The sequence below is a fragment of the Mustela erminea genome, chromosome 3, assembly GCF_009829155.1.
Source record: "Mustela erminea isolate mMusErm1 chromosome 3, mMusErm1.Pri, whole genome shotgun sequence".
In the NCBI taxonomy this organism is placed as follows: Eukaryota; Metazoa; Chordata; class Mammalia; order Carnivora; family Mustelidae; genus Mustela; species Mustela erminea.
The window spans coordinates 78,493,600-78,514,717 of record NC_045616.1 but is presented as its reverse complement, the minus strand read 5'-3'; positions in this window follow the sequence as shown (position 1 = coordinate 78,514,717).

Sequence of the window (21,118 nt, the reverse complement as noted above, 5' to 3'; positions counted from 1 at the left end):
CTAGGAGAAGAAGGGACATGTCCTTTTCTAGGCATAAAGATGATTTACCACAGTCTCTCCTGTTCTAAACATTAGATTAAGGTATTCAAACAAAAATTAGAAGATACATAAAGGGTCAAGGAAAAACAACTCATTTTCAAAAGACAAAGCAACCAAAAAAAAAAGACTGAGAGATAAACTAGATGTTATAACTATCATTGAGAAACTTTAAAATAACTGATTAAAATTAAAATAACTGATTGCAAGTTGACTTGCAGAGAAAATGGTGGAATAGGAGGACCTGGGCTCACAGATACAACTAGATAACACCCACATTGGGGTAAATAACCCAGAAAATGACTCAAAGGCAGAGCAGACTCTCCACAGCTAAAGGTAGAGAAGAGGCCATGTTGAATAGGATAGGAAGGACAGAGATTCAGTCTGAAAATAAAAAGACCTGCAGGACTATCTGTGGGAAAGAGGGACGCTGCAAGTGTGGAGAGGGGAGAGCATATCTTCACACCAAGCACTCCAGGCACAGGGAACACACAAGAAAACCAAAGAGGCATATTTCTCTAGTTCTTACAATCCACAGGGCTTAACACTGGAATTCTGAAGAAGGTCAGAAGACTAGCAGGGAGGGCAATAGTAAACTAAGCCCCTGTCCCTAAGGAGACAGCCAAACTAACAGCCCTATGGAGATAAAGTAAGAAACAGCAATTTGAGGAACACATAGAGTATACAAGAAGGAGATTTGTTTTCCTAATCCCAGAGCATGTAATGGAAGAGCAGGTGATTGCAGGGAAACTTTTCCAAGAGCAAAGAAGCTGGTGGCTGCCTTTTCCTTCCACTGCCCCCCAGCCTAGATACATAGACACTTAGCAGAATCAGCATCATGCCTCATGCCAACACTCCCTATGCAACTTGCCAGCAGCCTGTCCCAACCCCTGGTTCTCCTATGGACACGCCTCCTCCAGCCAGGCCTTAGTCCCAGGTTCCTATAGCAGATGTGGCAAACCTTGCTAAAACTGTGAGCTCCCTCCCTGTCCCCACAAATTCTCCAGCAAATCTGTCCCCTCCAATACATCCATGGTTGGAGTCCATCCAAAGCAGTGCCACAAGCCTGGTAGGGTATGAGCAATCCCCAACCAGGGATAAGCACCATTCCAGTGTGACTCAGACCCAGGAGAGATGAAATTCATACACATCAGTCCAGCTGCAGCCCCTGTAGTGGGCTGGGGACAGACATCTGGTCTGATTTCAGGTCCCACGTACCAAAGAAATCACCACAGGGAAAAGACAGGGAAAGTACCGTGCTACTCAATCTCCTAACAACCTCCTGGTCTGATTCAACTCACAGCTCAAAACTAGCCACTAACAATGCAGGGACCAAATGCTGCCCACACAGGCAGAGAGCCATGACAGATGACTAGACTGGCAAACACAGCTCAGCCTCAACAGTAGGGAATATGCAACACACACAGGCAACACCCATGAAATGCCAGGTTCTAGTGAACAGGAACACTGCACTGCAGGGGACTAAAGGACCTCTTCTTTCAAGAGCAAAAGACATACCTGACTTTCTTAATACAAAGAAACAGAAGCAGAGAGTTAGATAAAATGAGGAGACAGAGGAATATGTCCCAAACAAAAGCACGAGACAAAAATCTCAGCAGAGAGCTAAATGAAACAGAGGCAAGAAATATGTCTGTCAGAGAATTTAAAGTAATGGTCAGAAACACACTCACTGGACTTGAGAAAAGAGTGGAGGACCTCAGTGAGACCCTTAACAAAGAGACAAAAAACATAAGAAAGAATCAATCATATATGAAGAACTCAATAACTAAAATTAAAAGTACACTAGATGGTATAAGTAGTGGACTATAAGAAGCAAAAAACAGATCAGCAATCTGGAGGACAGAGTAGTATGAAGTAATCAAGCTGAACAGGAGAGAGAAAAAATAATAATAAAACTGAAGGAACTCAGTAACACCATCAAGCATAATAACATTCACATTATAGGGATCCCAGCAGGAGAAAAGAGAAGAAAGGGAGAAGGAAATTTATTTGAAGAAATAATAGATAAAAACTTCCCAAATCTGGAAAAGGAAACAGAAATCCAGATCGTAAAGAGAGTCCCCAACAAAATCAATGCAAGGAGGTCCACACCAAGAGACACAGTAATTAAGATGGCAAAAAGTAATGATAATTTTAAAAGCACCAAGAGAAAAGAAAATAATTATATACAAGGGGAACCCCATAAAATTATCAGCTGATTTCCCTTGGCAGGCCAGAAGAGAGTGGCATAATACATTCAAAGTGCTGGAGAGAAAAAACCTTACAGCCAAGAATATTCTACCAGTAAGGCTATCATTTAGAATAGAAGAGATGAAGAGTTTCCCAGATAAAAGTTAAAGAAATTCATCATCCCTAAACCAGCTTTACATGAAATGTCAAAGGGGACTCTCTGAATGGAGAGGAAAGACTGCAAGAGTAAGAAAAGTAGTATTACTCATATTTTGGAGTTCTCTGAATCTACATCTTTGCCTTATTTTTTTTTTTATTTCTTTTTAGCGTAACAGAATTCATTGTTTTTGCACCACACCCAGTGCTCCATGCAATACGTGCCCTCCTTAATACCCACCACCTCGTTCCCCCAACCTCCCAAACCCCGCCCCTTCAAAACCTTCAGGTTGTTTTTCAGAGTCCACAGTCTCTCATGGTTCACCTCCCCTTCCAATTTCCCTCAACTCCCTTCTCTCCATCTCCCTATGTCCTCCATGTTATTTGTTATGCTCCACAAATAAGTGAAACCATATGATAATTGACTCTCTCTGCTTGACTTATTTCACTCAGCATAATCTCTTCCAGTCCCGTTCCATGTTGCTACAAAAGTTGGGTATTCATCCTAATGGAGGCATAATACTCCATAGTGTATATGGACCACATCTTCCTTATCCATTCGTCCGTTGAAGGGCATCTTGGTTCTTTTCACAGTTTGGTGACCGTTACATCTTTGCCTTATATTTTCCCCTGTCCTGGCTTGCTTCCTTCCCTTTCTTACAGATTTCACCTGGGAGCTCTCCCTCAAGATTCCCTTTCTTAATCTCTGCTTTTGAGGACCTAGATGAAAACACTCAACATTTCACCACAAATGATGGCCTTAACCATAGGTTTTTCTACATGTTGCTTATAAGGAATTCCTTCTATTCCCTGTTTCCTATAGAATTTACGTCAAGAATGAATGCAATTTTTTTGTAAATTATTTTCCCACATTTATTTATATGATCATATGATTTTTCTCCTTTGTTTAATGTAGTTACTTTTGCAGAGTAACAGAATTTTTAGGATAAATGGAATTTGATCATAATTTTTTTTTTCTAAAGATTTTATTTATTTATTTGACAGAGAGAAATCACAAGTAGATGAAGAGGCAGGCAGAGAGAGAGAGAGAGGGAAGCAGGCTCCCTGCTGAGCAGAGAGCCCGATGCAGGACTCGATCCCAGGACCCTGAGATCATGACCTGAGCCGAAGGCAGCGGCTTAACCCACTGAGCCACCCAGGTGCCCCTGATCATAATTTTTAATCTATTAACTTAAAACTGTCCAAACTATAAAAAACAAGATTTTTTTTTTTTTTACAAAAATTCCGAAGATTAGAGGCAGAAAAACTCATTGATACTAAGCAGGGAGCATCAGGAGAAAAACCAAATACATTTAAATGTCCCAAAGCTCCTAAAGGCAAAAAGAATATTGGCACATTTCTTATTCAGTGAGTCTGCACCAGGTCTGCAGAAGGAACAGTCCTGCCTACAGGCAAGTGTGGAATGAGAGGGTCTGCAGGTACCCATCAATCTTCTGGCTTCTAAAACCAGATTTTGCCTGAAGAGCCAATAAAACTCTGTGCTTCAGTCTATAGGCACAGCTGTTTTGAGGATCAAGACACATGGCTCATCAATTGCATAGGATTATGAGAATAGGGAATAGACAAAGGAATCCACAAACTGGCATAGAGCTTTTCACAGAATAGATTTTCAATAAACATTGGCGGATTCACAGATTTTTATTACCTATGTGTCATAGACTACCTTCTTGATCTTTACTTTGTTCCGTTAAAAGTTGGAGGAATTTGGGGCACCTGGGTGGCTCAGTGGGTTAAGCCTCTGCCTTCGGCTCAGGTCATGATGTCAGGGTCCTGGGATCAAGCCCTGCATAGGGCTCTCTGCTCAGCAGGGAGCCTGCTTCTCCCTCTCTCTCTGCCTGCCTCTCTGCCTGCCTCTCTGCCTACTTGTGATCTCTGTCTGTCAAATAAATAAATAAATAAAATCTTTAAAAAAAAAAAAAGTTGGAGGAACTTGAACTCAATTGCCAGTCATTTCATCACTAAATACATTTATTAATTAATGAGAAAATAAATAGCCATCAACATTCTAACTAGAAAATACCTAAGTCTTCATGTATGGAATGAAGACACCAAATATACAAGTTCTGGAATGATGAGGTTACCCTGGTCCAAATAACTCATTCAGCCCCTCTCATGACCCTTATTCCTGAGAGAGCTTGAAGGACTGGTCACATATTCATTAGCTACAAGGTTAAAAGATTTCCAACTTTGTTAACCACTGTAAAATGTTTTTTCCTTTCTCTGTTAAACTCTACATTCCTCCAAGGCTGTGAATGTCATTTGTCTTTTTTTCTGTCTTTACTGGCAAAGTACTAAGGACATAACATATCTGGTCAATTATTATTGAATTAGATATGACTGGCCCATGTATTTCAACACTGGACCAGGACTTCACTAACACTAGTCTTTAATCAGGTGTGTTACTGAAAAAAGTATGTGAAGTGAAGACAGAAACACTCTGCCAAAATAGAAATCCTAAAAAAACCAACAAACAAGAAAACAAACAAGCAACAAAAAAAAACCCACCACCCTCTGAAATCATGACCTTTCTTTAAAATTTTCTATTGTCCTTCCATTTATTTATAAAGTCAAGGGCTTACTGGACACCTTTAACCTAAAGATCTGGGCTGCTGAGCAACCCAGATCTTTTGAAACCTTTTGAAAACCTTTTGAAGCCTTTTGAAACAGTCAGTCAGTTGTGAAATAAACAATCCTGATCATCTGATAGTTGCTGACTTGTGACTTGGGTTTTTCAGGGAACTCTCCTATGGCTCAGTTTAACTATTTCACCAAAGAAGAGGCTGTGCCATTTGTCAGCTCAAAACACTTTCATTAAGAAAAACTGTCCTCTCCTTTATTCTCCCTGACCCAGTCTATTCCTCCTTACCCTTTGCAAGCATATTGTCCTGAATAATCTTACTGGTGATGCAGTTAGCATTGACTTTAAGATTGTTCCATGACCTTAAAACTGTTCCAGTTTGGGAGGCAAGGATCCTTGGAAAATTTCCACTATTCCTTACATTCTTGGTTTTTACTTTTTATCAGCACTCTGACCCCAAGTATTTTGGCTTAAATGGCATTACATCAAGTTGCACCAACTAATCAGAATTTTGGAGCTGGAAGGAACCTGAATGATTGGCTAGTCAACTCCACTGTATTGAAACTGAGGTCCAGAATAAATGCTGTAGCCTATATCTATAGACAGATTCAAGAGGAAACATCAATTCTGTAACCTTTCTAATGAATACACTGTGTTACTCTACTGTAATAAACCAAATCTGAGAAAATGAGCTCATGAGTTCATGCCCAGCAGCATGAAAATGTTCCCAATTCTCAAGAAACAATGTGATAGTTTAAGCAAGCAAGACCTCACTCTAGTTTCCCACCAAAATGAAGGAGCAGAGTTGCTGTGAACATTGATGTCTCCTAGGGAATTTCCTCTTATGTCCCAAGAAAGGAGAGGGTCAATACCTCATTTTGACAGATCTTTTTCCCATTCCTGATCTACATAACCTCTTATTTCTACTTTTAGTAGGGTTCACTGGAATAGGTCTCAAACACCTTATCAAGTGATATTTAGAAATCTTTCTGTGCTATTTTTCCTGTGTATTCCAGACTCATACCCTCTCCTCTAAGGAAGACTCCATAAAGATGGGAAAGTAGAGATGAGTAGGAATCTAGGAAGGGAGCCTGCTAAAACTGCCCTCCTTCCAGTAAGAAATTGTTTTTTTCTGACCTCTATGTGAATAGAACTTGAAAACTTGAACTTTGAGTTGTGATTTGATACCTGAAATTCCTTTCATTCCACAATTAAAGATAAGGCATTCAGGGTAAACACAGCAGAACTAAGTGCTCTCTGGACTCACTAATGCTCATAAAAGAATAAATGACTACATGGGTCAATTCCTAGAGCTAATTTTGGAAAAAGAGGAGGAAAAGGAGAGGTCAAGGGCACTAAAGGGAGAATGAACACAGGAAAAAAGAAAGGCTGGAGGCTTCAAAAAGAAAGTCTACCCACTTCACCATCTGCCCTGAATAATGCTATGTTTAATTGCTTCCAGATCTGCTCCTCACTTTTATTTTTTTAATCAACTTTGACCACAAAGGCAACTATTATTGGTTTTCAAATAGACAAGGATATCATTGGGTGGCATCTATCTAGATGAAGATGAATGGGCAATAGGTTCTTATAAATAGCCATGCTACAAAGAGATTTTAAAACATGTAATATACTTTGTATATCTAATTGTATTACCTAATCAGGATGATATTTTATATTAGCATGGTTCTTTCAACTAAGAAGCTAAAAGTTGAAAAGGAATCACAGATTTATAGAAAACAGAAAATTCCACTCCCCAGGCACCCACTAGAGTGTTGTCTGTATTAGGAGTCACAAAAAAAATGAAAGATAAATACTCATGTTAAAAAATTTTCCATAATGGTGTGATTGCTTCCATAAGTGGAACACTAGAAGCAGTGATGATGTTGAGAAAGTGGTAGAATGCAGTCTCTTTTTATTTTCTAGGAGGGAAAAAGCAGAGAAAGAGGGGGAAGAAAAATAGTGGATAGTTCTCCCATTTATACACTACCTGGATTAATATGTAATTGATAAGCTAAGGACAGCATAATAATTGCCTCTATTGTTTACTATCTAGATGGTGGCCAACCATCTTACCACTCTCTCCACCAATGGGGATAGCTTTGTACCGAATGCAGTAAGCGACTGATAGGCCACCGTGTAACCTAACTAGAGAAGACATTCAGGAGGAAGTACACACGGAGACCTGGTGATGTGCCCGACGGTGGTGTGTGTATCTCTCTGCGCTTAGTAAAGAGTCTCACTTTAAAACTGCTATGCTGAGTTGTGCCAGAACAGAGATAGGTTGGGCCCAGCCAAACCCTCCCATTTGAGGAAAACAAAAGGAAAACTCTCAGGATCCAGAGAAAGCTCTCATTTCTGTCATCTCCAAAGTGTTTAAAAAAAAAAAAAAAAAAGAGCATTCCCTTGACTGTCCTTGCACTGACTTTGGATCTGCTGGGAAGTACTCACCTTTTATGTTTGTTTCATGTTGCAGAGTTGCAGGGATGTGAAAAATCATTCCTCCTCACTCTTTCCTGCTCCATTTTCTTAGCTCCTGCCTCTTGCCCTTCACAATGTGATACAAGCAAAGAGACCAAGACTTTTAGTCATAAACTACAGAAAGGCTTTCCATGGAAAGGTACCATGAACCTAACTGCTATGGTGCTAATCTCAGCTCATCTTGCCTCTTACAAGGACCAGGATGGCTGGACATACAAAAATAAGGGTTGTGTAATTTATTCTCACGTGCCCTTATTCTCCTTGATTACCTTAGTAATCAAACTGTTCTCTTTGATTACCTTAACTTTCATGGGTTTCCTCAATTTCCAATAAATCGAGTTCAGATTCCTGACACTTGAGGAGGCTCTTCTGGGGGCTGGTCGTAACACTTTGCCTACCCCCCCTTTCACTCCAACTTACAGTGCTTTATTGTGTCAGTCCTTCCTTTCTTCTGCCCACCTAGACATCTCCTTCTACTCACTCCCTCTCCCTTTAAATCCTGTCCCTCTGTGGCAAACCCTTTTGCATCTCCCTATAATAAACTGTCTTATACCTTGTCATTTTCCTTCATAACACTTAAGGCTATAAAATACTTATATGTGTAGTCATCAGTAGGGTGACTTTCTTCCTCACTAGACAATTAGTTCCCTGAAGACAGGAACAGCATGTATTATGTTCTTTGACATATATGTAGCAGCAAACCAGTAGTAGGTGTTTATATTAATTGTCAAGTTAATAACTATATTAATGAAGGTAAACACCAGTTAAAATTTCTACTTCCTTCATAAACAGGACCTTTAACCTCTCTACCTGATTATATTTTTGTTAGTCATCATCTGAAGTAACAGGTGAATGTTGTACTTCCTGTTGGCACTATCATTTTCCATGTTTCGTCAGCACTATCTGGATCTTAGTCTTATCTCGTCTGTTATTCTAAGCCTCCTTGACAGCAGGGACTGTCATTCATTCTTTACATTATTTACAACTTCAATCATAAAAGTTAATAGATGGGACTCAAAACCTATTGTTTGAATGATGGATAGATCTTTTATGTACTCATCTGTTTGTTAAATGTCTGTAATTTCACATTCTTCCAGCAGAAGAGGGAAAAAGAAAGAAAAGAAAAGAAAAGAAAAAGAAATTAACCAGTCAACAAATCTTTTCAGCATTTCAGAGTTTCAGCCATGTAGCATATGCTCCTTCCAGGGCCATTCCATTGTGTTCTGAGAAGTCTTGAGTTTAAAGATGTGAAGGCAGGGCATGAAGGACTTACAAGTTTTTGGCCAGAGACAACAGAAGAGGTTAAGAGGCTGATCAGTGCAAAAATGGAGACAGCAGGAATAAGTACCAGGACAAATGTTTTAGGTGGAAAAAAACTATTAAGCTCCAAGAAACTCAAGGGAGTGATGGGCTTTGAGCTAAAGTCTTTATCCTGTATATACTATGCCACTTAGGAAAATCACTTTTCTCCCTAGATCTGTTTCCACTTGAGTGAAATGACACAAATGATATTTATCTTTCAGATTCTTTACAGGATTCATACAATATTAAGTGAGAAACTGGTCTATCAGCTCAAAAGTGTTATGTAAATGGTATCACCTAAATGGTGGTTAGGACCAAGAACAGCAGTGAGACAGCTCAGAGGGTCTGGGAGATCACAGGCAGAAGCTTATGATTCATCGGGATAGTAAAAGGACCAACAGCCTAAAGCCCCTAAATCCCCAGCCCTAAAGTAACTGGGGATTAAAAAGTTAAATGGGGAGAAGGTAGGCAGAATATGAGGAAGGATGTTGGGGAATGAGGCAGAAGGAGCAACTAAATAGAGTATGAATGAGGCATAAAGTACACCAGAAAGTTCTCAGGGGAAGGTGAGAGGAATACCCAAGGAAAGGGGACAGCTGGGCACTGGGGAGGCTGATGTAAGAGGACAGGTGCTTCGTTTTTCTCATACATATGAGAAGACACTGAAGAGAGGGAATCCAGGATAACACAGATGCAGCATTTAGGGGATGGGAAAAGGCTGAGTACCAAATGCCTCCCACAGAAAGTGGACCTGTACATCTTAAACTTACACAATGTGATATGTCAATTTATCTCAATAAAGCTTGGGGAAAAAATTAAGTACCAATACTTCCTGTTTACAGATGTTTAACATCATTAATATAGTAAGCCAATGTGATGTTTTATGGAATAAGATAAAAAAGATCAGTTCGTAGAGATGGAAAGGAAAATGGTGGGGGTTGGAGAAGGGGGAAAACAGGAGTTAATATTTAATGGATACAGAGTTTTGCACTTTTACAAGATGAAAAAGATTCTGGAAACTGATGGTGGTGACAGCAGGAAAACAATGTAAATGAGCTTAACGCCATTGGACTATATACTTAAAAATGGTTAAAATGGGAAGTTTTAATGTTATGTATATTTTACCACAGTTTTTTAAATAATTAAATAAATAAACAAAAAGAAAATGAAACTTAAGGAGAGCCAACTGTACTTTCCACAGAGAGAATATAAGAACAGGAGCAGTAAAGGGGTCCCTGAAGAACTGACAAAAGGAAAAGGAAACCAAAAGCTGAAGAAAACGTCCAAGCCAGGCTATCTTCTTCCTAGACATGCAACCCACTACATTTTCCAGATTCCTTTGTAGTTGGGTATGGTCAGGTAACCAGATTTTCGCCAAACTAACGTGAACAGAATGTTATAGGTCACTTCCACAGGCAGTTACATAAAAATCTTCCACTTCTGTTCCTCCATGTTATTTTCCCATCTGCAGGTTGGTTGCTCATGCCCAGGATGACTTAGGAAGCCACTTATGGAAGATAATGAAGCCACAAGATAAAAGGAGCTCAGTCTCCTACAACACTGCCTGGAGGATAGACCTTTATCAATTAGGATATCTACTTTAACTATTAAGACATCTATTTTAGACTCAACATTAACAAGAAAAAAACAAGTGTACTGTATTCAAGCCAATATACAATTGGAGGTGAATTTATTGCAAGAGCTATCGTTATCTTAATTAACACAGCATGGGCAAGGCTGGGAAGTGACTGAGGAGCACACTGGCTGCATCTTTTAATATTCAAGTGAGAGTTATAAGAAAAGGAAGTGGAAACAGCTGGGAGTAAAAAAAATAATGGCAGATCATATATGGATGGTCTTTGAAGCCAGAGTCCACGAAAAAAAATCAAACTGTGGCCTTTAATGAATGATTTTAATAAAGCATGTGCTATCTGCACATCATGACCCAGTCAGTCCATATCAATCCCTATTTATTGTCTCTCCTCTACTCTATGACGTTGACCATGGCATTTAACCTGTCACTGGCTTTCTATTTATAGCCACAAAAGAAAAATACCAACCAAATTTCCATAAAGGAAAAACTCCAAGTTCTTTTTCTTGCTTTCTCTCTCTCTTTATCCCCCTCCCCCAACTTTTAATTGTTTAATGTGGGAAAATGCTTTATGGGAATTGCATTCCTTTCTGAGCCACTGCCTGGGTCATTTAAAAATAAACAATAGACAAAGGGAAACATTAACTTGGGGGTACTTTATAATAACAACCTCTAGGACTGATCCAGCACTGGCTAGGAAGATAAAAGGAGCTGGAAAATTTGTGGCCATCTAGGCTACATAAAAATAATACTCAGCTTTCCCCTCTCCTACTCCCTAACAGGTATGATCCAAATAGAGATGAAGCCTAACTAATTCTGTACTCCTGTCAGTTCCTATTATTGTTAAAATGTTCTCAGATGCTCAGATAAGTCATAGCCCAGTGAACTAATATAGTTACTAAAGGCTAAAGTTTGCAGAGACTCTGAAGCCATCTAGCAAAGACAAGGTGTAAACAGGATTTATTATAATGACCATTATTATTTTTATTATTTTAAGCAGATAGGTCTAACCAAGACATGCAAACTTAGCTTTTGAGTCTTGATCATAAACCTTTAGGCACTTTTCTAGCCCCTGTAATAGCATCAATGAGAGATTAAACTAAAAAGCAAGTCTACAAATGAGTAGCTATCTTATAATTAGTAAGCACTCTCCTTCATATAAAATTCCATGACAGTCTTTAATAGCCATACTTTATACTCACCTAGAGTCTTTCATCTGAAAAGCTCAAAGCACTTCTTGCTAATACCAGTGCCAATTCTCTCAAAATGATTTTAAGTTAGAGAGCTAGAGTTCCCATCTACAAGGCATTTTGGCCATTCCTGAGATCTGAGGCCTCAGTCTCTATCCCAAGTAGTTGTGGGTGACATTATTTGCCCAGAGCACAGCTCCACTCCCAACCCAATTAACAGAAGAAGGATCCTATCAGGGCAGGAAATACTAGTTTCAGTCACATTAGAGGCAGAGGAAGGAAAAGAAAAGCTCAGCCTTTGGAGTTAGACATGACTACACACCAAAGCTTTAAACAAACCATTTTAGGGGCACCTGGGTGGCTCAGTGGGTTAAATCCTCTGCCCTGGGCTCAGGCCATGATCCCAGGGTCAAGCCCTGTGTTAGGCTCTCTTCTCAGCAGGGAGACTGCTTCCTCCTCTCCCTCTGACTGCCTCTCTGCCTACTTGTGATCTTTGTCTGTCAAGTAAATAAATAAAACCTTTTAAAATAAATAAATAAAATAGACAAATCACTTTAACCTCTCTGAGCTTCAATTTGTTCATCTATAATCAAGAATATAAGATAATATTATAGGTCCTGTCACACAGTAGCCATTCAGTAAATGCCTGCTTCAGAGTATAAGACCATGTCATTCTTCATACTCCTAATTTCATTGGATCTTTTTTTTTTTTTCCATTGGCTCTTTAAAACTAAGCAATGTTTTATCTGGTTAATACTTGGTTGAAAGTCTGCATGAGAATATTGCAGACACCAAATAAATGTTAGTGGAATTGTCTTGTTATGGAAGAAGTATATATCCAATGCCCACGCTAACCAAACCACCTTAGCTTGCCTATAAAAACAAGTCCAGTATAATCTCATATAAATGCTAATCCTTTGGTATGCAAGATTTATACTAGCACAACTGTAACCCTCTTTAGAAAACCTAGGTTGATTATCTAAGTCCCTTACATCCTCTATCTGTATATAAAGACATACTGTTACGGATTTTAACACTTTTAAAAATACCAAATGATAAGTTATTAGTTACAGAGATTTGTTTTAAATGTATAGACTTTAATATATTATTATCCTTTTGAATTTGTTTGGATTATTTTTAGGAGGAACATACTTAGTCTTTTCAGCTATCTGAAGACAAAATTGTATACCTTCCATTATAAATAACAAATTTTTGTTAGATTTTTCATAGCTGATCAAAAATGCAGGCAAACCATTTATCAATCAAGAATCCCTAAAATCAAAAGGAATCCCTGGGTGCCTGGGTGGTTCAGTGGGTTAAAGCCTCTGCCTTCAGCTCAGGTCACGATCCCAGGGTCCTGGGATCGAGCCCTGCATCAGGCTCTCTGCTAGGCGAAGAGACCCACTCCTCTCTCTCTCTCTCTGCCTGCCTCTCAGCCTATTTGTGATCTTTGTCTGTCAAATAATTAAATAAAATCTTAAAAAAAAAAAAAGGAATCCCTATTCCCTGGATTTCAAAGTGTTAAAAAAAATTCTAGAAGGTATAGTGCTAAGTGAAATAAGTCAGTTATGGTTTCACTCATTTGTGGAATTTAAGAAACAAAACAAACAAGGGAAAAAAGAGATAAATGAAAAAGCAGACTCTTAAATATAGAGAACAAACTAGTGGCCAGAAGGGAGATGGGTGAAATAGGTGAAGGAAATTAAGAGTACACTTATGAGCGCTGAGTGATGTACAGAATTGCTGAATCATTATATTGTACACCTGAAACTAATATAACACTGTATATTAATTATACTTGAATTTTAAAAATTTAAGTCATTAATTTACTTCTTTGGCCATGACAGTGACAGCACTTACTCAGAACTTGTCTAGAAAACTCAATCAATTCAAAACATGGTACTGACCAAAGAGTAAGGACAAAAGTTGGGAGGAGCTTCTGAGTAGGCAAAGTAGATATTAGGAACATTTATGTCTAATAGTCATGAATTTCATTCAAGACATATTTCAGAATATCACTCAGGGCTAAGTTACCCTTACTTTGTCCACAATTCTATCAAGTTTTCATTTGATTTCTCCTATTGTCAGTAGATAAAAAGCAAATCAGAAGTGTGCAGACATTAAAAGGAAGAAGACTTCTTATAGCTCTCAGCCAATAATCCAACAAACCAAGAAGTTCTTTTTGAATGGTAACTATTTTCTGGCACTTCAGTAGTTTCTAAGGGACAGAAAAGTAGAAGTTATTATCCTTGCCCTCCATAGCTTACACTTCGGTTAAGGGTAGAAAAGAGATCCACACAGGAAACAAATAGAAACAAATAAATTATATAGCACTGACAATAGTTTTAAAAACTTCAGAGAAGAGAGAAATCAGCATGGGAGAGAATACGAAAGATTTCACTGAAGCCAAATCTTTTTTTTTTTTTTAACTTTTCAAAAAAGGACACACAAAATATATTAGAAAAATTAGAACAAACCCTGTATCTGAAAGACAAAAAACAAATGTCTGAAAGGGGATGCCTTATAATCACTATGGGAAACACTTAAAAATTAAAAAAAAAAAAATCTTATTCATCTTGCTCAGAAAAGATAAACAGGGAGAATTAGGAAGTTTCAAGTCTCAAACACAGTGATTTTGATACACAGTGTGTATATCTAGAAAACCAAATAAGAAGAAATCAACTTCTAGTACAGAAGCAAAGACTTCAATAAGGCATTGATGTGTATTTTTAAAAACAATTATGTTTTTTTAAGTCTTCCTGTTATATACTGCTCTTTAAATGGTTTCAGTGAAATAGCATGGAAGCAGAGTAATGGGTGCAATGACCCATTCAGTAGTGCTGGGTTGCATGACCTGTATAATGTCATTCCCCTGCACCACTCTACCAGCTTTGCCAAACTACAGTCTCACTAACACCTTCCCAGCAGCAATGGCTCTCCTTCAAGGAGTTTCACAGAGATCATAATCTGTAATCAGGATTCTGAACAAGAACTTCGTGAACTGCTCTATTCATGACCCAGGTTGGGAAAGAGGGCCAAGTCTGTCTGCCAGCATCAGTGGACAACAATGATGATAAAGGCCATGGGCCAAAGACTCCGAAGAAGGACAAATGTGCACACACCAAACTTGCTGCCTGACTCTTTGGAAATAGATGCTGGCTTGGATTTGAAGGGCACCAAGATAATCCCCAATTAAATCTCTTTCCCACCCACAAGAAAAGCAATGCAGTATGGTGAAGAGCAGATTACAGTTATTTCTTCCCCAAGTAAAATACAGGCAATAAAAGCAATAAAGTTCCTACCAGCCAGAGACAACTAGTGACATAGAAATTCCAGGTAAGTGGCCATTTGCAAATCTGTCCCAGATCAAAGATAGCAGAGAATAGTCTTCAAAAAAATGAAAGAATATTTTCTCATATTCTTTGTTGATGTCCACAATGTAATAAAACAGACATGACATACTTTTCCATTGGATTTGCATGATCAACATTTTCCCATCACTTTTTAAAGTCTAGACTCTGGACAATCAGCAAAGCATTAGATCAAGCCCCAATCTGCAACATTTGTGAATATCTGTGGCTTAAACCATAGCCAATTTCAAGCTTTCAATACAACATCATTGAAAAAAGAGTCAGATGGGGCCCCCTGGGTGGTTTAGTTGGTTAAACATCTGCCTTCGTCTCAGGTCATGATCCCAGGGTTCTGGACTTCAGCCCCACATCAGGCTCTTTGCTCAGTAGGGAGCCTGCTTGTCTCTGCTTGCCCCTCCCCCTGCTTGTGTGCATGCCCTCTTTCTCTCTGACAAATAGATAAAACATTTAATAGAGAGAGAAAGAAAACCGAGTTGGGAAGGGATGAGAAACAACCTACCACTATACAGTGTTTCTATCACACAGATACAAAAGATTTAAGCAATCTCAAAAGACCAGAAATCTCAAAATGCAGTAAAATAATTTGGAAGTGATGAGTTTTTAGAATGTATTATCTTTATGTTTAGTAAAATTTTTAATAATGAGTTTATATAATTTAACTTTCAATAATGGCTGTAATTAACAGGCTCACAAAATTCCTACAAATTGAAAAATCAGCTCTCAAGAACAGTATGAGCTAGATTCAACACAACATGGGTTCCATTCTATCCTGAGACCCACCTATAGTCCCATCCTGATTTCGGGAGCTGACAAATGCCCTTGTTTGTCCAATCTATATAGATCAAGTTGTTTTCCAGTCACCTGCAACCAAAAGAATTTTGGCTTATTAAAGAGATCCCTGACAGCTAAGCAGATGAGGATGACTTCATCTAAGAGGCAGGATTGAAGCTGACACCTCTGAAGGCCAAACTTCCAGGTTGCTTTGGCTTTTTTCTTTTCTTTTCTTTTTTCTTCTTCTTTTTTTTTTTTTTTTAACTGGGCTTCCCACCTTGTTAAAGGGAATTTCCAACTATGAAAAACCTGGCCATGCCACGCAATGGTCCCTTTAAATGTCTTCCCCAGATGAAGAATGTTTAATCAGCTGAGCAGAGCCTGCAGGCCCCACAGGAGTTGGGAGGATGTTAACAACTCACAACCGCTCCTGCATTCCCAGGGGCCACAGCATCACTTTGTGAAACTGCACAGGGTGGAGTCCTGGCTTTTCCCTGGGGAGGAAGTGGCTGCTGAAATGCCAGATATGCCATTCCCACAGCAGCTGGTGGAAGGCCCATCTCTCCCAGGGTGAGGAGCAGCCTCTGCAGAGACCAAGCCCCGGAAGTCTACAAAATTTTCACAGACTTGCCAGGAGAATCCAAGCTGCACAGGGCCTGAGGCAACACAGGATGATAAAGAGAACATTATTCAGGGCTGATGCTCCCACCCACCTCCTTTGTTTTGGTCCACCAGTGTTTGAAAAACCTGTTTAAAGAGTTATCCCAAGTGTTTTCAAGTCTCTAGTCTGTCTTCAAAAATATCCTTGAAGAGGAAACAAAGGTTGTTTGCTAGCATTGAATGGGGTGGAAATGGCTATGAAAAGTTTTTCCAGCATACCTAGATGAAAGCCACAAATTAGGGTTGGGGAAGGCTTAGACAGAAATCAGCTGTCTATCAGTCTGCTTTGCTCTGTTTGTCCTGCATTTTTAATAAGAGGGGCAGTTGAACTCCACTTGTCTGTGTGAAAGCTGGGGGTGGGAAGATGAGGGCAGAAGAGAAATGGGGGAGCAGGGTAGAGAGGCTACAGATGATTGGAAAGGGGAAGTGGGCTAGACAAGGAAAAACAGTGTGGTTCATCTGAAATCTTGTTTAATGTACATTTTCTCAAAGGGGTTGAGCTGAACCCTTCAGCCATGCATCCAGAGTTGATTAAAAACCTGAAATTTCCTGTAATTGGACCTCATTAATAAATTCCTCAGGGTTCCAGGGCGCTCTGAAGAGGTAAAACAAGGGTCTGGAGAGATGAGAGCAACAGGAGGTTGTAAGATCCCAGACCATGGAGTTAATTCCATTTAATCAGCCTGGAAAAAGTCTGCATTCACAACAATCCCCAGGACACGCTGAGCCCTCCTGCCCTCTTCAGCAAGGATTTTCTCTCACTCACTGGGCCCTTACTTTTTAACCCCTACGTCCAAAATGGATAATGAACTGCCCCACAAGTTTTGTAAGTCAACTGTTAGGAAGTGACGCCTCTCTTCTCTCAAGGAACCTCACTACTGCTATGGCCAGTGTGATTCCAATGATTGAAGCAGAGAGGCTGCCACCTCCCAAGCTCCTCTGTTCATTTCCATCCACTACTGCTTTGCCATACCCATCTCCTCCCTTCTTGCCTTTATTTCCACTCTATCCCCAGATGTTAGCTTGATCCCAAATTCACACGTAATCCCAAACCTTTACTAAGGCATTAGCATTGGCTTATTGCCACACATTGACTTCTTGAGTGATTAGTAAAGTGGCAAGTGTGCTTGGTGTGAAATGTACCTTCTTTTTTTTCCTCTAGTAGAGTGAGCCTAAGCTACAAAATGCCCAAGGATCAGAAATCTAGGAAAAAACAAGAAGCAAAGGGTGGTGTCCAAATTAAGAAGTCATCTTCTAAAAAGGAAAGGACAGGGTCAAATGCAGGATTTTGCCAGGGCTCCAAATGACCCCTTCTCATAGTCTCTATATCTTGAAAGTTTCTCCTTCTCTCTCTGGGCATTTCAGTGAGAAGTGTCATTTGGTAAGACCAGAATGGAAGAGGCATAACAATATCAACCTCCATCCCCAAGGATCATTAACCTCCCTCCCCAAGAACCCCAAAGTCACTGGTCCTCAGAGCAAGACTCATACCAGGGCAAGGGCAAAGTGTCTTCTTTGGAATGCGATTATTTTTATTGTCCAGACTAGAGTTAAGGTGCAGAGAAAAGAGGACAGAGATGGAGAAGAGAGGAAAGATCAACTTATCAGAGATCGTGGAACCAGAAGTGGTAGTTAAGCCAGACCTGCAGTTACCTTCCTTTGCACCCACCCATAGCCATCTTCACACCCCAAATTTGAGCTTGGGAATGTAAGAACAAGCTACTCCTTTCACTTCTAACTTAGCTTCTATTTTCCTACTCCCTTACCAGGCTGTATTTGGAGAAGTTCTTCCTCTCAACTCTTCTCCATCCTTTACTCTAATACCTCCTCACCCCCACCCCAATGCAGAAAAAATAAGTCACTTTGTACTACTTTTCCTTATGATTATAGAGAAATCTCAGGTGACCCACTGTCTCCAACATAATGAATGGTAACTAAGCTGTACCTCTCCCTCTTTCTGAAGGCCATCTTTGTGTTCTTACTGCCAGCATTGGGCATTATACTCAGGCCATCATAAAGGAAAAGACTAATGAATATGCCTACAAAAAATAAAAATTAGATTTTAAAAAATGGCAAATATGAGACAAATCATAAACAAAGTCCAACCATAAAAACTGAAGAAAATTTCTTGAAATATATCTAACTAAGGTCTGGTTTCTTTTTCTTTTTCCTTTTGTTTTCTGTTTTGTTTTGTTTTGGTTTGGTTTGGTTTGGTTTTTAAGATTTTGTTTATTTATTTGACAGAGAGAGAGAGAGATCACAAGTAGGCAAAAAGGCAGGTGGGGGGCAGCGGGGAAGCAGGCTCCCTGCTGAGCAGAAAGACGGATGTAGGGCTCCATCCCAGGAACCAAAGATCATGACCTGAGCTGAAGACAGAGGCCCTAACTCACTGAGCCACCCAGGCACCCCAAGGTCTAGTTTCTTAATAAACAAAACAATCCTTTCAAACTAATGAGACAAAAGAGCAAAGGAAATTAACTATCTGCTCATTAAGAAAAAAAAAAAGAGATATACAATAAGTATACAACATCACTCAACATTGAAAAGATAAAAATCAGGGGCGCCTGGGTGGCTCAGTGGGTTGAGCCTCTGCCTTCGGCTCAGGTCGTGATCTTAGGGTCCTGGGATTGAGCCCTACATTGGGCTCTCTGCTTGGCAGGGAGCCTGCTTCCTCCTCTCTCTCGGCCTGCCTCTATGCCTGCTTGTGATCTCTCTCTCTCTGTCAAATAAATAAATAAAATCTTTTTAAAAAATAAAAAAATAAAAAGATAAAAATAAACAAGTCACTGTTTTCCCTATCAAATTGGGAAGGTTTGGTAATCTCAAGTGTTGATGAGGATAGGGAAAAACAGAGAGTCACATACTATTGGTGGGAGTCTCCATAATTACACCTTTGCAAAAGGAAATTAGGCAGCATCTAGCAAAGTTAAAAAAAAGTACATATACTTTGACCCAGAAATCCTACTATGATAAATATATTCTATAGAAAAAAAGCACCCAAAAACATGTACAAAGATCAATGAAACCTCACTTGCAATTTTAAGAAATTATCCACATATAAGTCATTATTATATTGATTTTTTTTTAATTCTAGGGAAGAAAATGTAAAAGGCAGTTGTCTTAGTCCATTCAAACTGCTATCCTAAAATACAGCAGACTAGGTGCTTATAAACAAAGAAATTTATTGCTCACAGTTCTGGACGCTGGAAAATCTAAGAGGCAGGCAACAGCATGGTCACGTTCTAGTGAGAGCCCATTTCCTGGTTCACAGGACAGCAACTTCTTGTCATGTCCTCACATGGAGAAAGGGGCGGGGGTCTCTCTGCAGTCTCCTTTACAAGGCACTAATCCCATTTGTAAGGCCTCTGCCCTTATGAGCTAATCAGTTCCAAAAAGTCCCTTCTAATACTATAAATCTTTGGAGGTTATGACCTCAACATATGAATTTTGGAGTGACACAAATATTCAGACCACAACGCTAGGATTTGAGGTAAGAGGAGAGGCTTTTATTTTTTCCCCAAAACTTTTCCATTTATCTTAATTTTTTACCAAGTGTATTTTTTCTAAAAAAACATATATTTTCAAATCAATTAAAAACAAAACAAGAAAACCCTTCCAGCTATACCTGCTGGCTGCTAACTCCTTTCTGGTGCCCACAAATTCCCCAAGACAAACATAGGATTCACTGAACCAGTCCCAATTGAGCAAAACCTTTGACAGAAATACTCTGTATCAGAACAGTTGACAAAAGACCAAAACATTAATTTCTTGATGGTCTCTTTCCCAGTGACTGGTTGAAACAGTTGAGAGAGGCTAGGTTACAGCCAATCAAGTGGGGTTTTGGAGTAAGCAGCCATTAGCTTCATCCTGCGTCCTCGTGGTGGGGGCTGGCCAGGGTAGAACTGGGAACAGATCAGCAGGGAGGTGGGTAGTACCAAGGGCACCTACCACTCTGACACCAAGTGGCCCGCTCTCTATTGTACATACTGTCAGGAAGAGTCAAGGAGGCTTAGAATCCTGCCCCAAGAAATAATATTCCAACCATATGACATTCTGTAGAGTAAAAAAGATCAGTGGTTGCTAGGAGCTGAGATAGAGGGGATAAATAGGTAAAACACAAAGAATTTCTGTAAATTAAAAAAAAACCCACTAAGAACTTTTAGGGCAGTGAATCTATTCTGTATGACACTAGAATGGTGCTACATGTCACTAAACATTTGCATTTGCACAAACCCTCAGAATCAACATCAAGAGTGAACTTAGTTTACTTAATGTAAACTACATGTGATTATGAATTACATATGTAGGTTTGTGGATTGTAAAAGGCACCACTCTTGTGGGGGATGTTGATAACAGGGGTGGCTGTACAGGTAGGGGCACAAAAGGTATATAGGAAATAATCTCTGTACCTTCCTTTCTAAAAAAAAAAAAAGAGAGAGAGAGAGAAAGAAAACAGATACCGTTCAATGTATGCTTGTTAGATGCTAAGTAAAAGCAAGTCCTGCCCCAGGCATTGTTACCACATCCACTGGGAGGAAAGACAGTGTTGTGCTCTCATCTGTCACTGCTTTCTACAGCTCAGGACAATTTTCACTCTTAACTGGACTCTTTAGGGTTTGCCCAGGATCCACCTGCAATTTCACTGGTAAACATTTGGGTGTGATTCTCATTTTTCACTCCACATATATTTATTACTTGGAATTTTACAATAATATCATCATGCATTGCTTCTACAAAAATAAAATAAAACAAAATAAACAGAATGTTGCAA